This window comes from Spermophilus citellus (genome assembly GCF_964194105.1).
Source record: "Spermophilus citellus genome assembly, chromosome: 5".
NCBI classification, from domain to species: Eukaryota; Metazoa; Chordata; class Mammalia; order Rodentia; family Sciuridae; genus Spermophilus; species Spermophilus citellus.
Genome location: NC_138186.1, coordinates 120,275,845 through 120,292,093, shown reverse-complemented (window position 1 = coordinate 120,292,093; position 16,249 = coordinate 120,275,845).

Sequence of the window (16,249 nt, the reverse complement as noted above, 5' to 3'; positions counted from 1 at the left end):
TCAACTACCATTTGGGGATTCAAAATGCAGGCAGGGGCCTGTGAGCTGAGACATACAGGTGAACCTGTGAAGCTGGAAAAGGCAAAGGAGCAGCCTCCAGAAGGAACAGGGTCAGCCCACTCTGATTTCAGCCCTCTGAGACCCACTTCAGACTTCTGGCCTATAAAGCTGTAAGACATACATTTGTGCCTGTTTAAGCCATTAAATTTGTGATCATTTGTTACAGTAACAGAAAACTAGTAGAGTCAACAAATTTATTTGATTGGGGGCAGAATGCAGGGAAGGTGGAGTGGTGAGTCCAGTTCATCATGGCACATTCTGTCTCAGGAGGGTCTAGTTGTCATCCTTAATGAGCATGACACTTTCTTTATGGCCTGTGGACACTGATGAACTCTAACTAATTTATTTAACAAATTTCACAATTTTTATAAAGTACTTCTTCATTAAAATCGTATCTTTTCCCATACTTATCTAAATACCTTGAGAGTGAGCAATCCTAAATGTTTTTCCTCATTCTAACTTTGCCTTGCCCAGCTTATCTTGCATCCTCAGACCTTCTACTCAAGCGTGTCACTCTACTCTTTACAATTCTGTGACTTTTCACTTCACTTCCCACATGATAAATTCAAAATTTTGCATCTGATCCTTGATGCTAACACAAATCCGCCTCTTGAGCTGAATCATGTCTTGTGTTCTGACACCAAGTTGTTGAAGGAAAGGGGGGTGCATCATGTTCTTTCTCTGTGCTTTTGATCATCCTACCCCATTTCCTTGAGTGTCTCTTTTCTCCTGTTTACCTGGCTAGGCCCTGCTGTTTTCCCCTGCATTCTTCACAAGAGTGGCATGGGGTCTGCAAAATCCTCTAAGTTTGTGCCTCCTAAAGACTTTGGAAATACCATGCACCTCTTTGCACATCTTCAAGTTGGCATCTTAAAACTTTTCATTTCATGATCAAGTAGTTATAAAACATAATTTTCAAATATTAATATAATTTTCAGATATCAATATTATACAACAGGAGTGAGCAAACTACTTATCTACTGCACCTGGCCCAAATGAGGCTCATCACCTACTTTTATAAATTAAGATTTATTTATTTATTTTTTGAAGAGAGCAATATACATTCATTTAGATGTGGTCTTGTGCTAAATAAGCAGCCTTTAGTAGTACTACAGAGGACATATGGCCCACAAATTATAAAATATTTCTGATTGAGTCCTACAGAAAACACTTGCAACACACTATTTTACAATAAAGCTCTTCCTCCTCTTTTTTAAAGTGATCAGATGTAATCTATACTTCATAATTGTTCATACCATTATCTATTTTTGAAATTACTAAACAAGCTTTTTCATAGTCAGAAATCATATATGGTTCCTTTTCTTTTTGAATTAATAGCTCCAGTTAATTTTACCAGTGTTAGCGAACATTCTCTAGAGAAACAGAACCAATACAAGGCAGGTACATATAAAGAGATTTATTATAAGAAATTGGCTCACAGAGGATGGTAAGTCTAAAGTCTGCAGAACTGGCGTCATGCTAGCTTGGGACGAAATGTAGAACAGTAATGTGTATAGGGCTCCCCCAATAAATGAAGAGCAAACATCAGTTAGAAATCATACTTAGTTTTTGTTGAATCTTAACTGAATAAACATAGAATTCTCTTTAGTTGATGTCAATCTCCTGTAGACTTTTTGGTGCAAATAAAGGAACTGAATACTGATTCTTTTTGTTTGTTTGTTTTAAACATCTTTAATAGAGAATACTCTTAACATCCAGAGAGAGGAAAAGAATGTGATACAAGCAAGAAGCTTGAGCTTGAGCTTTTTGAGCTTTCTGTACTTTAATGAGCAAAGCAGCTGAAACTTTAAACCTATTTCCTCACTCAGTGCTTATAAGTGAATGTCAATGTTTTGGAGGAGGAAGAATCTTGTTCAATTTAGAAATTCTTTTCCTGTGCAGGAAACTGCCCCTCCCACTTCCCAGAGAACTGAGTTGTGTACAAACCCACCCAAGTCTTGTCTTATTATTTGTTAACTTTTCTTGCAGCCATCTGCATTTTTACTTCAGTATCAGCTGGGAAATCAATTGAGTTGGCCGATGTTGAAAAGGCTTGTCTCTTAACTTTCAGGTTTCTGCTACAGATGGTTAGTTCCTGTGAAACATCTTCTCCATTTTAACCAAACACACCCACTGGAGATGACAGAGAGACACAGTAAGATGCTCTCTTTGTGACCCAAAGCACCAGTCTCATCTTCCTTCCAGTATGAGTTATTTGTATTCATGGACAAAAAGAGAAAATATTTAGATTTCTATCAGACAAATCATATTAACACTTAAAAGTTTAGAGCATTGTGTTAGCTAAATAGACCCCAACTTGTCAGATTATCTGTAAATATTCTCTGGGCTGGAAAAGACTGATGAATAAAAAAAATCAGTCTTAATTCACCAGGAATTATTACACAAAACTCAACAATATGAAAACACATGCTATAAATAACATATACCAGGTATTTTTTAGGAATATCTCATGGAGAAGGATGAAAAGATAATTATCAATATACCAAAACTATATGAACACAAAACGTACACTATAAATTAAAATAACACTTAATTCCACTCAGATAATTTCTGACCCCCCAAAATCTCAATTTGTATTTTTCATGTATGAGTAAAAAATTATTGACATATTTTAAATGATAAACAATATCCTATACTCCAAGATGTGCAGAGAAATAAATGCAACAAATATATTTTGATACAGAATTAAATATTTTTTAGTTTTCTTTGTAAATGATGTCCAGAAAGCTCTGAGTTATTTACAAAAGTCATCCAAAATAAAATTAGCCTATGAAGGTTTTGGAATAAAATAAACAAGGCTAGTTAAATAAGTATTGATCAAAAAATAAGAAATTATATGCAACCATATGTCATTGACACAGAAACCATTGCAATTACTGCTTGGGAAATTATACTTATTTCATAAATAATTTTTAACAATCATGAGAAACCTATCATTGATAATATTCCACATTTACACTTGAAAGAAATTGAGGCTCTGTATTAGTCCATTTTCTATTGCTATAATAAAATACCTGAAGCTATGTTACATATAAAGAAAAGAGGTTTATTTAGCTCATAGTTTTGGAGACTTAAATTCCAAGTCTGGGAAGCCCCATTTTTTCAGCCTCCGGAAAGGGCCACATGGTGGGATGACATCATGTTGGGGATGCATTTGAGAAGGTGAAAGCACATCAAGAGGCAGGGCGGCAGTTGGTTTGTAAAACAACTCAGCCTCCTGGGAACCTATGAGGGTCCTACAAATGTTATCTAATCCTTTCTGAGGGCAGATCCCCTTAACCATCTCCCACTAGGTACACCTAGGAATAAGCCCGAATGCATGAACCTTTAGGATGCAAGAAACATCCAAACCACAGCAGGCTCCAAAAGCAAAAATCAATGACTCTGGTTCATACAACGAGACATAAAAGTGCTGAACTTAAACCCCCATCTTCTGAATTTAGTGTATGACAGATCATTCTCATGAACAGGGTATAAAATATTTGTCTTAATGTTTAAATTTGGATCCCATGAGAACATGACAACATTAAATGTCCCATCGATACTTGATCTTTACCAACTGGCAATCTTTAACTTTTCTAATTCTCCCATTGATTTGCCCCATTCATTGCTTCATAAAATCACAGACCTAAGTCTCCTGTTGTTTATGAGAACATAGAGAAATAAGATATTTTTGTCCTAGGCAACCCAGGTAATTACTGGAAATTTTTAAATAGAATTCAGCATTTTCAGTTCCCATTTTGGTGGTCTTCTCATTGTATCTCTAATTGGTCACATAATCATTCAAAAGTATCTACCGAGAATCTGTTCACAGAAGTGACACAAAGCTTGTATCCTATTTTTGGCTTGTGCTTCATAATTCAACTTGGAAAAAAAATAAAAGTATTAAATTCTTAATACAATATCATCAACCATGGTTTCATGGATAAACTTCAGAGCAAAGAGATTAATGCAGGCTGTGGTGGTAAATGAGGCAGAGGAGGAAAGTTGGGCCTTATTTAAACCTCCAGGAAGGATAAGATTTTGATGGGGGTGGGCAAAAGGGAATATTTTAGAAAAGGATCGCAGGATGACCTTAACCTGTTTGCCGTGAACTTTCTACTGATGCTTCATTAAGTCAAGAGTAATCGTTAAATTTATTATTTCTCTAAAATACAGGCTTTATTGATGGCCTGTGGGTGGAATGTGGAGCTAAGCAGGGCCAGGTGGACCAGAAGCTGAAGAGCACATGAAGGGTGTGAGAGCATGGCTCAGTGTTGAGCTAACACCAGCACAGGTTGCTTTTGCTTCTCATACTTGTGAGAACTTTGCTTTGTGACGATAATAAAGGGAATAGCCAGGGAAAATAAATGTTTCCACAAAAACAGTGGTGCTGCACAAGACAGCTGAGGCCAAGAAGAAGCAGAGAGGTGAGAGTTTTTAGTAGCAACTAGTACTGACTCCTGTGGCAGTTTCTACAAGAGTTTGACTAATAATTTTTAATTGTTAAGACTAGCTTCAAAAACTAAAAATGTTGCTGGTCTACCAAGAATACCCATGGAGACTCTTAGGAGTGGGTTAAGAGAGGTTCATCTGTCTGAACCCAGTGGCCTGAATGGATGTGAAGAGTGTGGGGCAGAAACCATTTAACATTTTTGTCTATACTGTGATCATGATAAGAGATAATAATAGGAAATATGGGAAAGAAAGGGAATATAGGTACATGGGAGACAGATTTCTAAGTGCTAGAAGGTTAGACTTTGAGTGGGAATCAAAGGGATCCTGGTAATTAAGGCTCCATGAATGAAATTTTGTTTCATTAAAATATAACAATGAAGTTCAAGTGGGTTGGTAGATTCAAGTGGATCTTTCCTGTAACTATTTTATTGAAACTGGAATTTTTATCAAAGACAATGACCTATCTTGCTTTGGCATGCAACTGCTGTTTAAGTTTCCTGATCTCTGTCTCCCAGCTTGCTGATTTTGAAAGGGGAAGAGAGAAAAGTGTGAAAAAAGAGGATGTAATGTATGGTTATTCATTCCCCTCCCCTATTTTTTGCATGTAACATTATTCCTGCCTTGGAGATCTACCAATACACTTCAAATGGAGAAAGAGTGGGGATGAAGGCAAGGCAGTGAAATGTTTTTTGGCGTCTCAGCAACAGGTGATCAGATTGCTTCAAAATATAATTTTAATTCAGAAGAAAACATTTAAAGTTTGATTTCTTGAAACACTTTTCAGATGATTATTCTTGACTCTGCCTGAACCTGTATAGGATAAAATATATCAAGCAATTACCTCAGCTGCCTAAGACCATTCCTACAAATAGACGTGCCTGGTATAATCGAGTTTCCTGACCTACTGCTCCTTCTATGTTAATGGGGTTATAAATATGAAAAAAAATACTTTGAAGTTCAGTATTTTTCACAAGCTATAGAAAACCAGGTAAATTTCAATCTACAAAAATAACTACCATCCTTTCCATTTTTAACTTCTGACTCTTCCAATTCTGTTGACTATCAGTTGTCTGTGATAAAGTGAGGTTGCTAGGCAACAAGGGTCATCCACAATACTCAGGGGCACAAAAAGCTGCTGTTGTGCAAAAGCATTTTTAAAAACCTGTGTTTGTCTATAAATATCTTGTAGCTATTGCTGTCTACCTGTAAAGTAACACAAATGATTATTATTAACTTATTAATAATGCTTAATAAATGAATCTTGGTTTTTGATGCAAAATAGACTTTTCAGATTACAAAGGTTTTTTTTCAGTCCACAACAAAGGTTAATCAATATAAATTCATAATCTAATTTCAGAAGGTCAAAAAATTTGCCTCTTTATATTAGAAATCATGCATAGAATAAAATGTTCAGATTTGACCAATTTAAAAATATTTATGTGATAGGATTTCTCCATTTGCCTACCTCAGGAAATGTATGCCGAGACAACTCAGAGTTGCAATTCTAAGTATTTTCAGCTAGTGTTTACCATTTTCTGACAGTGTTTTCCCACCACTCTGTAGCATTGGACTTTTCCTGCTATTTCAAGTTTGACTGTTATCTTGAACCATCTTCAAATATTTATGTTTTTGTATTAACAGATCAAATGTATTGTATCATTACTTCTTTTTTTATATCATCACTTCTAAAGTTGTGACTCCTACCAATTTTTGCCAATATAGATTATCTCTATTGTTTGAATATGTTCATATTAAGGGATTTTTGAAAAACTTGTAAAAATTAAATTCAATATCCTCTATTTAATTAATTACAGTACATTTTGTTTTAAGGTTTGCTTTTTGCTTTGTGAATATAATATCTAGGTTAGCTAGTTTGTTGTCTTCAGTCCAGGGCACATTATCATCACTGTTTTACCTGAGGCCACTATTTTTTCTACTTCTTGCTCCTTGACTGACAGGAACTCAGTCTAATGTTTAATATATGGCTTCAGTATGCATATGTTCTTGAAATGCTTATGGTTGTTAGTAGCATGTTATTTTTGTGGAAAATGGCTTTGTGTTATACATATATTTTTTCTACCCAACATCATGTATTTAGGACCTACTGATAATGAGATTTAACTCATATATGCATGCACACAATGACATTATCATCTTCAGTGCTTCTGATTGCTACCTACTCTACTGTGATTTATTTTTACTATATAAACCTCTCTACCATCCAGAAAATACTCTAGTGAACACACACATACATGTTTCCTCATGAACCTGTGAGAGACAGTCTCTGGGATATACTAAGAAAAGAAATTGCTGGATCAAAGGAAATAGGCTGTTGTTTTTCAGAAAGGCTGTACTTATTGACACTCTCACTAGCAATTTATGAAAGTTTCTATTCCCCCTTATGTTTTTCAATACTTAATATTGAGCATCCACAAATTGACGTTCGTTTCTATGGAGAAAAGTAAGAGACTAGCATTTCTCTGATCACCTGAGCTGCCAATCCTGCTAATCCTTCGTTTACATCCTATTTTGTGATTTATCTGTGCATGTCCTTGGGTCATTTTTCTGTTTTGTTGGCCTCAGTTTTCTTACTGCTTCATGATAATTTTTTTGTTAATTATAGAGATTATTCTCTTCTCAGATTTAGATGTTACTAATAACTTCTTCCAGTGAGTCCCCCTTTACTAGCTCTATGATATTCTTTATTTATTAGAATTGTTCATTTTGATATAATCAAATTGTATAAATTTGCCTGTATTATTTTGCCCTTTGCTTTGTGCTATTGCATTTTGTTAAAGAAATTTCTACTCCCAAATCACAAAAATATCTTATATTTTTGTCTGCTTTATAATTTTATCTTTCCCGCTTAGATCTTTTTTAATTAATCTGAAATTTATTCTTCTATGCTGATTGAAAGAAGAGAATAACTTTATTTTTTTCATATATAAAAACCAATATTATCGTCAATTAATCAATTAAAAAATACATTTCTAAACTTATCTGTGCTGTGATCACAATAAAATAACAATATCTTATCTAAATACAATCTGTTTCTGGGCTATTATTTTCCCTTGTTTCTGTCTCTTTATTGTACCAGTACCATACATTTTACATCTGTAGGAAATGTGCATTAAAAATTCGTAAGATGAGACCTCCTCCTTGTTCTTATTTTTCAGAAATTTCCAGAAGGAAAGGAGATTTTTGGTCACATTTTTCTTTCAATAAAAAATGTGCTATATTTGAGCAATGTTGAAAAACAAATACATGAAAGTAATTACTTGATTGACTGTCACTGCAGTATTAGATTTATACTTAGTCTTTGGTCATACTTGAGAAGTAAATATTGCTGCCAGTATTCTAATATTTATTCAAAACTCATGTCTTATGTCTTGAAGGTCAGTCAGCAACATATTTATTTTAATAGACTTTATAATTGTCCATTATTGTTTAAACTTTTTGTGAGAGTTTATAAACTTATGTTATGGTTTGGATGTGAGGTGTCCCCCCAAAGCTGACATGTGAGACAACGCAAGAGGTTTGCAGGAGAAATGATTGGGGTATAGCCTTAACCTAGTCAATGAATTAATCCCTGATGAGATTAACTGAGTAATAACTGGAGGCAGGTGGGATATGGCTAAAGGAAGTGGCTCATTGGGGTATGGCTATAGGGTTGATATTTTGTATCTGGAGAGTAGAGTCTCTCTCTCTCTCTGCTTCTAAATATCATGTAAGCTGCTTCTGTCTGCCACACAATTGAATACAAATAATGAATGTATATATTAACACATCATTATTATTCTAAGTCTGTAGTTTACATTAGGGTTCACTCCTACTGTTTATTCTATAGATTGGACACATGTATCAATCATGATTTTATCATATAGAGTAGTTTCATTACCCTAAAAATCCTATGCTATTTCTTCATCTCTCTCCTCTCAACCACTGGCAACTTTTTTTTTTTTCACTTTCTCCATATGTTTATCTTTTTCAAAACACTGGAATCTATACAGCAAGTAGGCTTTGGGGTTGTTCGTTTTGTTTTTTCACTTGTGATATCTAAGTTTTGAATTTGTCCTTTTATGGCTTGATAGTTCAATTAGTTGTTGCAGTGAATGATATTACATTATCTGGAGGTATTGCAATTTATTTATTCAATCATTTCAGAGAGCCCTCTTGGCTGCTTATAAGTTATGACAACTCCTCTGGATAAACATTAAGGAAAGCAGTTGCTGGATTTAAAAATAAATTTTATTTAATTACTTACTGTTTTTAATTATACATGACAGTACACTGTATTTTGACATATTATACAATATGGAGTATAACTTCCATTTTTTTTTGGTTGTACATGATGTGGAGTTACACTGGTGATATATTCATATATGAACAAAGGAAAGTTATATTCAATTCATTCTACTGTCTTTCTTGTTCCCATTCCCCTCCCTTCCCTTTATTCGCCTTTGTCTAATCCAATGAATTTCTATTCTCCCCCACACATACATTTATTGTGTGTTAGCATCCACATATCAGAACATTTGGCCTGATAGTCTCTAGTTCTATCCATTTACTGTCAAATGGCATAATTCCATTCTTCTTTGTGGCTAATATTTCATTGTGTATATACACCACGTTTTCTTTATTTATTTATCAGGCGAAGGGCACCTAGTTTTGTTCCATAGCTTAGCTATTAAGAATTGAGCTGCTATAAACATTGATATGGTTGCATTACTGTAGTATGCTGACTTTAAGCCCTTTTGGTATAAACCAAGGAGTGGGGTAACTGATTCAAATGGTGGTTCCATTCCTAGATTTTTGAGGAATTTCCATAGTGCTTTCTATAGTGGTTACACCAATTTGAAGTCCCACTAGCAATGTATGAGGGTTTCTTTTTCCCCACATCCTCACCAACATTTATTGTTACTTGTATTGTTGATAATTTTCATTCTAATTGGAGTAAAATGAAATTTCAGTGTAATCTAATTTGTATTTCTCTAATTGCTAGAGATGTTGAACATTTTTTCATATATTTGTTGACTGATTCTATTTCTTTTCCTCTGAGGTATCTTTTCAGTTCCTTTGCCCATTTATTGATGGGCTTATTTGTTTGTTTGGTTGGATTTTTTTATATTAAGGTTTTTTTAGTTCATTATATATGTTGGAGATTAAGGCTATAACTGAGGTGCAAGTGGCAAATATTTTCTCCTATTCTGTAGGCTGTGTCTTCGTGTTCTTGATTGTTTCCTTTGCTGTAAAGAAGCATTTTAGTTTGATGTCATCCCATTTATTGATTCTTAATTCTTGATTTTATTTCTTGTTCTTTAGGAGTCTTGTTGAGGAACTCAGTTCCTAAGCTGACATGATAGACATTTGAGCCTAATTGTTCTTCTAGTAGGCACAGGGTCTCTTGTCTAATGCCTAGGTCCTTGATCCACTTTGAGATGAGTTTTGTGCAGGTCTTCTTAAATTTCTTTCTTTAGTATCTCTTATAGTTTTCTCCATGGGTGTCTTTCACCACTTTTGTTAAATTAATGCCCAAATATTTTATTTTTGAAGCTATTGTGAATGGAATAGTTTTCCTACTTTTCTCTTTCAGTTGATTCATCACTGATTTGTAGGAATGCAATTGATTTATGGGTGTGAATTTTATATCCTGCTACTTTGCTGAGTCCAGTTCTAAGTTCTAGAATTTTTCTGGTGGAGTTTTTTGGGTGTTCTATATAGAATCATGTCATCAGCAAATAGGAATAGTTGTAGTTTTTCTTTTCCTATTTATGTCCCTTCAAGTTCTTTCTTTTGTTTAATTGCTCTGGATAGAGTTTCCAGGACTATGTTGAATAGAAATAATAAATAGGGCACCCCTGTTTGTTCAAGTTTTTAGAGGAAATGCTTTCATTTTTTCTCCATTTAGAATGATGTTGGCCTTGGGCTTGTTATATATATCGTTTACAATGTTGAGGTATGTTCCTACTATCCCTAGTTTTTTGAGAATGAATTGATGCTGAATTTTGTCAAATAACTTTTCTGAATCTATTGAGATGATCATGTGATTCTTATCTTTATGTCTATAGATGTGATAAATTATGTTTATTGATTTCTGTATGTTGAACCAACCTTGCATCCCTGGGATGAATTCCACTTGATCATGCATACTATCTTTTTAAAATGTTTTTGCATTCAATTTGCCAGTGTTTTATCAAGAATTTTTCCATGTATATTCATTATCAGGGATATTGGTCTGAAGTTTTCTTTCTTTGATGTGTCTTTGTCTGGTTTTGATATCAGAATGATACTAGATTCATAGGAGGGGTTTTAGAAATTTCAGCTTTTTTGTCTTTCTCTTTGTTAGCTTGAATAAGGGTTTATCAATTTTATTTATTTTTTCAAAGAACCAACTTTTTGTTTTCATTGATCTTTTGGATTTTGTATGTTTTTTTTTGTTTGTTTGTTTGTTTCAATTTCACTGATTTCACCTCTCATTTTGTTTATTTCCTGTCTTCTACTGTTTTTGGTATTGATTTGTTCTTCTTTGTCAAGAGCTTAAAGACATAATGTTAGGTTATTTATTTGCTGACTCTATTCTTTTAATGAATGAGCTCAATGCAATTAACTTTCCTCTTAGAATTGCTTTTCTAGTGTCATGGAGTTTGATATGTTGTATTGCTAATCTAATTTACTCCTAAGATTTTTTTATTTCATCCCTGATTTTTTCTGCTAGACATTGGTCATTCAATAACATATTATTTGGTCTCCAGGTGTTAGATTAGTTCTATTTTTACACTGTCATTTATTTCTAATTTCATTCCATTATGATCTTATAGAATGCAAAGTATTATCTCTATTTTTTTTTTTTTTTTGTATTTTCTAAGAGTTGCTTTGTGGCCTAAGATGTGGTCTATTTAGGGAAGGATCCATGTGTTGCTGTGAAGAAAGGGTATTCAGTCATTGATGGTTGAAATATTCTACATATATATCTGTGAAGTCTATATTATGAATTGTATTTTTTAGTTCTATTGAATGTTTATTTAGCTTTTGTTGGGAGGACCTAAACAGTGCTGACAGAGGTGTGTTAAAGTCACCCGGTATTATTGTGTTGTGGTCTATTCAATTCTTGAAACTGAGAAGGGTTTGTTTGATGTACATAGATACTCCACTGTTTGGGGCAAAAATGTTTATGATTGTCATTTCTAGTTGTTGTGTGATTCCCTTAAGCAGTATGAAATGTCCTTCTTTGTCACTTCTGACTAACTTTTGCTTGAAGTCCACTTTACCTCATATGAAGATGGAAACCCCTGCTTATTTATAAGATCCATGTGAATGATATGTTTTTTTCCTATCATTTTACCTTTGTTCTATGTATGTGTTAGCTTATGAGGTGAGTCTCTTGAAGATAGCACATTGTTAGGTCTTGTTTTTAATCCAATTTGCCAGTCTGTTTCTTGATTGATGAGTTTAGACCATTTACATTCAATGTTATTATTGAGAAATGATTTTCATTTCCTGGCATGTTGATTTATTTCTTAATTTTACTTTAGATTACTTTCTCCTTTCATTGACTATTGTTCTAGTGTAATTCCTCCCTTTATTGTTTTTCACTTTTCTTTTCCATTTCTTCTTCATAAAACATTTTATTGAGTATGTTTTGTAGTGCAGTCTTTCTTGTGAATTCTTTTAACTTTTATCATGGATAAACAAAATGTTTTTATTTCATCATGAATTTTGAAAAGTTTAAAAGATGTCTGCTTAATTTCTATTCATAGGCTTTCTTTATTGAAGTTATATTTCACCTCCTGAAATTTATCTCTAATTTCACTCCTTACATCATCCTTCATGTTTCAAATCAGTTTAACTATGCATATTCCAAACTCCTTCTCTGATATTTCTTCTACTGTGTTGTCAATGGAATCTACAATTGGCGCATCTTGGCTTGTTTGTGGCACTTTTTTTCTCTTGTTTTTTCATGTTGTACATGTGTCTGCATATCTACAATTGTGGATCTTTCTTGGCTCTGATGTCTGCTATATTTAAAACTAATATGGGATTCGCGCGGCCTGCCCCGTGGCTACAGAAGGCGGGGTGCCGCAGAGAAACGATTAATTAGCAAGCAGGGAGAAAAGTGGCTGCGATTCAGTGGCATCCCACCGGCTGAGCCTGCACTGACCCCCGGGCTGAGTACGGGATTTCAGACGGGGAAGGAAGCAGTACAGTCCTATCCCCCACAACGGAAACTCCACCAAGGCAAGCAGCGACCACCATCTTGGAGAGCTGAAATATCCACCGCCACTCTCCGACAGATTGCAACAATAAAACAAGTGTGTGTCTCTCAGCTCACCCCCCATACATCGGGGAAGTTGCATAAAATCTCTCCTAGGCTTTCCGGGGGAGGGAGGATCAGAGTGAGCCTGCATAAAGACTAGGGGATAACTACAGACACCTGACCTTCAACTCTCCCTACCATCAGCAGCCAAAACGAAACCTGTCTAGCCAGCGCTGGGGGAGGGGCAAGCAGAAAAAATCAAAATGATAGAGTGCCAGGGATCCCAATAGCCAACTCTGCGACCGGAGATCCGGGCTGACTGATTCTCGTGGCCTGCCCTGCGGCTACAGATGGTGGGGCGCCGCAGAGAAGTGATTAATTAGCAAGCAGGGAGAAAAGTGGCTGCGATTCGGTGGAATCCAGCCGACTGAGCCCGCACTGACCCCAACAGAAACAAAACAATAGAGTGCCCGGGTTCCCAATAGCCACCCTCCACACCCAACAAACGGCAGGCCCAGAGTACAGTTTGAACTGCTGAGAGCCATCACTCAGGGGAAATCTGGTCTAGCAGCAGAAACCAAGACTTGCAGGAGAAACCAGGGGACTAGAGGCCAGGCCCTGGGCGGCTGGAAACCAAAGGCCCGCTGGCGACAGTTCACCCACTGCCCGCGTAACCGGGCGGTAGGAGAATGCCCGCCCGCCGACTACCGACCTTGCGACTGAGTGGCTAGAGATCACCCTCCCACCGGCGACAGCCGGCCCGCTGCCTGCGCGACTGGGTGGCTGGAGTCCACCCCCCCGCCAGCAACTGATCAACCGCCCGCTGCCTGTAATACTGGGCGGCTGGAGACCGCCTGCCTGCCGCGACCAGGAGCTGAAACCAAACAGAGACAGTCCAGTCACACCCCCCCATTAGGACACCCCAGCAAGGAGCCTGGGGCCCTTCATAGCAGAGTAGTGACGTCACTGGAGCTTGGCCGTCGGAATTCCTTCCCAGCGGAATCCACGTTAGCAGGCATAGTTTAACAACAGAAAGGAGAGATGACACAGTAATACAGAACCAAAACAAATCTATAGAAGAGAGCAGAAACACGGCAGTCAAATAGAGCTGGAAAGTAACATGAACAACATGAGAAAACAAGGGAAAAAAGGAGTACAAACAATGCAGGACAACTTAATTCTACAGGAGGACATAGAAACATCAGAAGCGGGGATAGGGAAAGAACTCAAGGCATACCTAACTCGAATGGAAAGGAATATTAGAGAAGACATGAGACAGCAAGTCCAAGTAATAAAAGTATATTTTGAAAATGAACTAAACAAACAAATTCAAATGGCAAAGAACGAGCTCTACCAAGAGATAGAGATCTTAAAAAAAATCAAATAATCCTAGAATGGCAGGAAACTATAAACCAAATTAAAAACTCAAACGAAAATATTACAAATAGACTTGATCAAGTAGAAGTCAAAACATCAGATAATGAAGACAAGGTTTATCAACTTGAAAAGAATATAGTCAACACAGAAAAGATGCATAAATCCCACGAGCAATCTATTCAAGAGATATGGGATGTCATAAAAAAAACAAATTTGAGAGTCATCGGGATAGAAGAAGGCACAGAGACTCAAACCGAAGGAATGGACAGCATATTAAATGAAATAATTCTAGAAAACTTCCCAGAGATGAAAGATGAAATGGATTTCCAAATCCTGGAAGCCTACAGGACCCCAAACATTCAAAACCATGATAGACCAACTCCAAGACATATAATTATGAAGATAGCCAACGTACAGAACAAGGAGAGAATATTAAAAGCTATGAGAGAAAGGAGGCAGATTACATTCAGGGGTAAACCAATTAGGTTAACGACTGATTTCCCATCACAGACTTTGAAAGCGAGAAGATCCTGGAACAATGTATTTCAAACGCTGAAAAATAATGGATTCCAACCAAGAATACTGTATCCAGCAAAATTAAGCTTCAGATTTGACAATGAAATTGAAATCTTTCACGATAAACAAAAGCTAATAGAATTCGCAGCAAGAAAACCAGCACTGCAAAGCATTTTGAGCAAAATGCTACAAGAAGAGGAATTGAAAAATAGTGCCCAAAACTAACAGCAGGAGGTATCTCAGTAAAGGGGGAGGAAAATAACCAAAAAGTAAAACTAGCCAAACTAAAATAAATAAATAAAGAAGCATGACTGGAAGTACAAATCATATCTCAATTGTAACCTTAAATGTTAATGGCCTAAACTCACCAATCAAGAGACATAGGCTAGCAACCTGGATCAAAAAAACAAATCCAACAATATGCTGCCTTCAGGAGACTCATATGATAGGAAAAGACATACACAGGCTGAAGGTAAAAGGTTGGGAAAAATCATACCACTCACATGGCCCTCGGAAGCAAGCAGGAGTGGCCATACTCATATCGAATAAAATCAACTTCAAACCTAAGTTAATCAAGAAGGATAAAGAAGGACACTATATACTGTTAAAAGGAACCATCCACCAACAAGACATAACAATTATCAATTTGTATGCACCAAACAATGGAGCTGCAACGTTCATAAAACAAACTCTCCTCAAGTTCAAGAGTCAAATAGACCACAACACAATAATTATGGGTGACTTCAACACACCACTCTCGCCATTAGAGAGATCCTCTAGACAAAAACTGAATAAAGAAACTATAGAACTCAACAGCACAATCAATAACCTAGACTTAACCGACATATATAGAATATATCAACCATCATCAAGTGGATACACGTTCTTCTCAACAGCACATGGATCCTACTCAAAGATAGACCATATATTATGCCATAAGGCAACGCTTAGTAAATATTAAGGCGTGGAGATAATACCATGCACCATATCTGATCACAATGAAATGAAATTGGAAATCAATGATAAAAGAAGGAAGGGAAAATCCTACATCACATGGAAAATGAACAATATGTTACTGAATGATCAATGGGTTACAGAAGACATACAGGAGGAGATGAAAAAATTCTTAGAGACAAATGATAATACAGACACAACATACCGGAATCTATGGGACACAATGAAAGCAGTTTTAAGAGGGAAATTCATTTCTTGGATTTCTTTCTTCAAAAAAAGAAATAACCAACAAATAAATGAACTCACACTACACCTCAAAAACCTAGAAAAGAAAGAGCAAAACAACAGCAAATGTAGTAGAAGACAAGAAATAATTAAAATTAGAGAAGAAATCAACAAAATTGAAACAAAAAAAAAACATTGAAAAAATTGATAAAACTAAAAGTTGGTTCTTTGAAAAAATAAATAAGATAGACAGGCCCTTAGCCATGCTAACGAAGAGAAGAAGAGAGAGAACTCAAATTACTAACACATGGGATGAAAAAGGCAATATAACAACAGACACTACAGGAATACAGAAGATAATTAGAAAGTATTTTGAAACCCTATATTCCAATAAAATAGAAGATA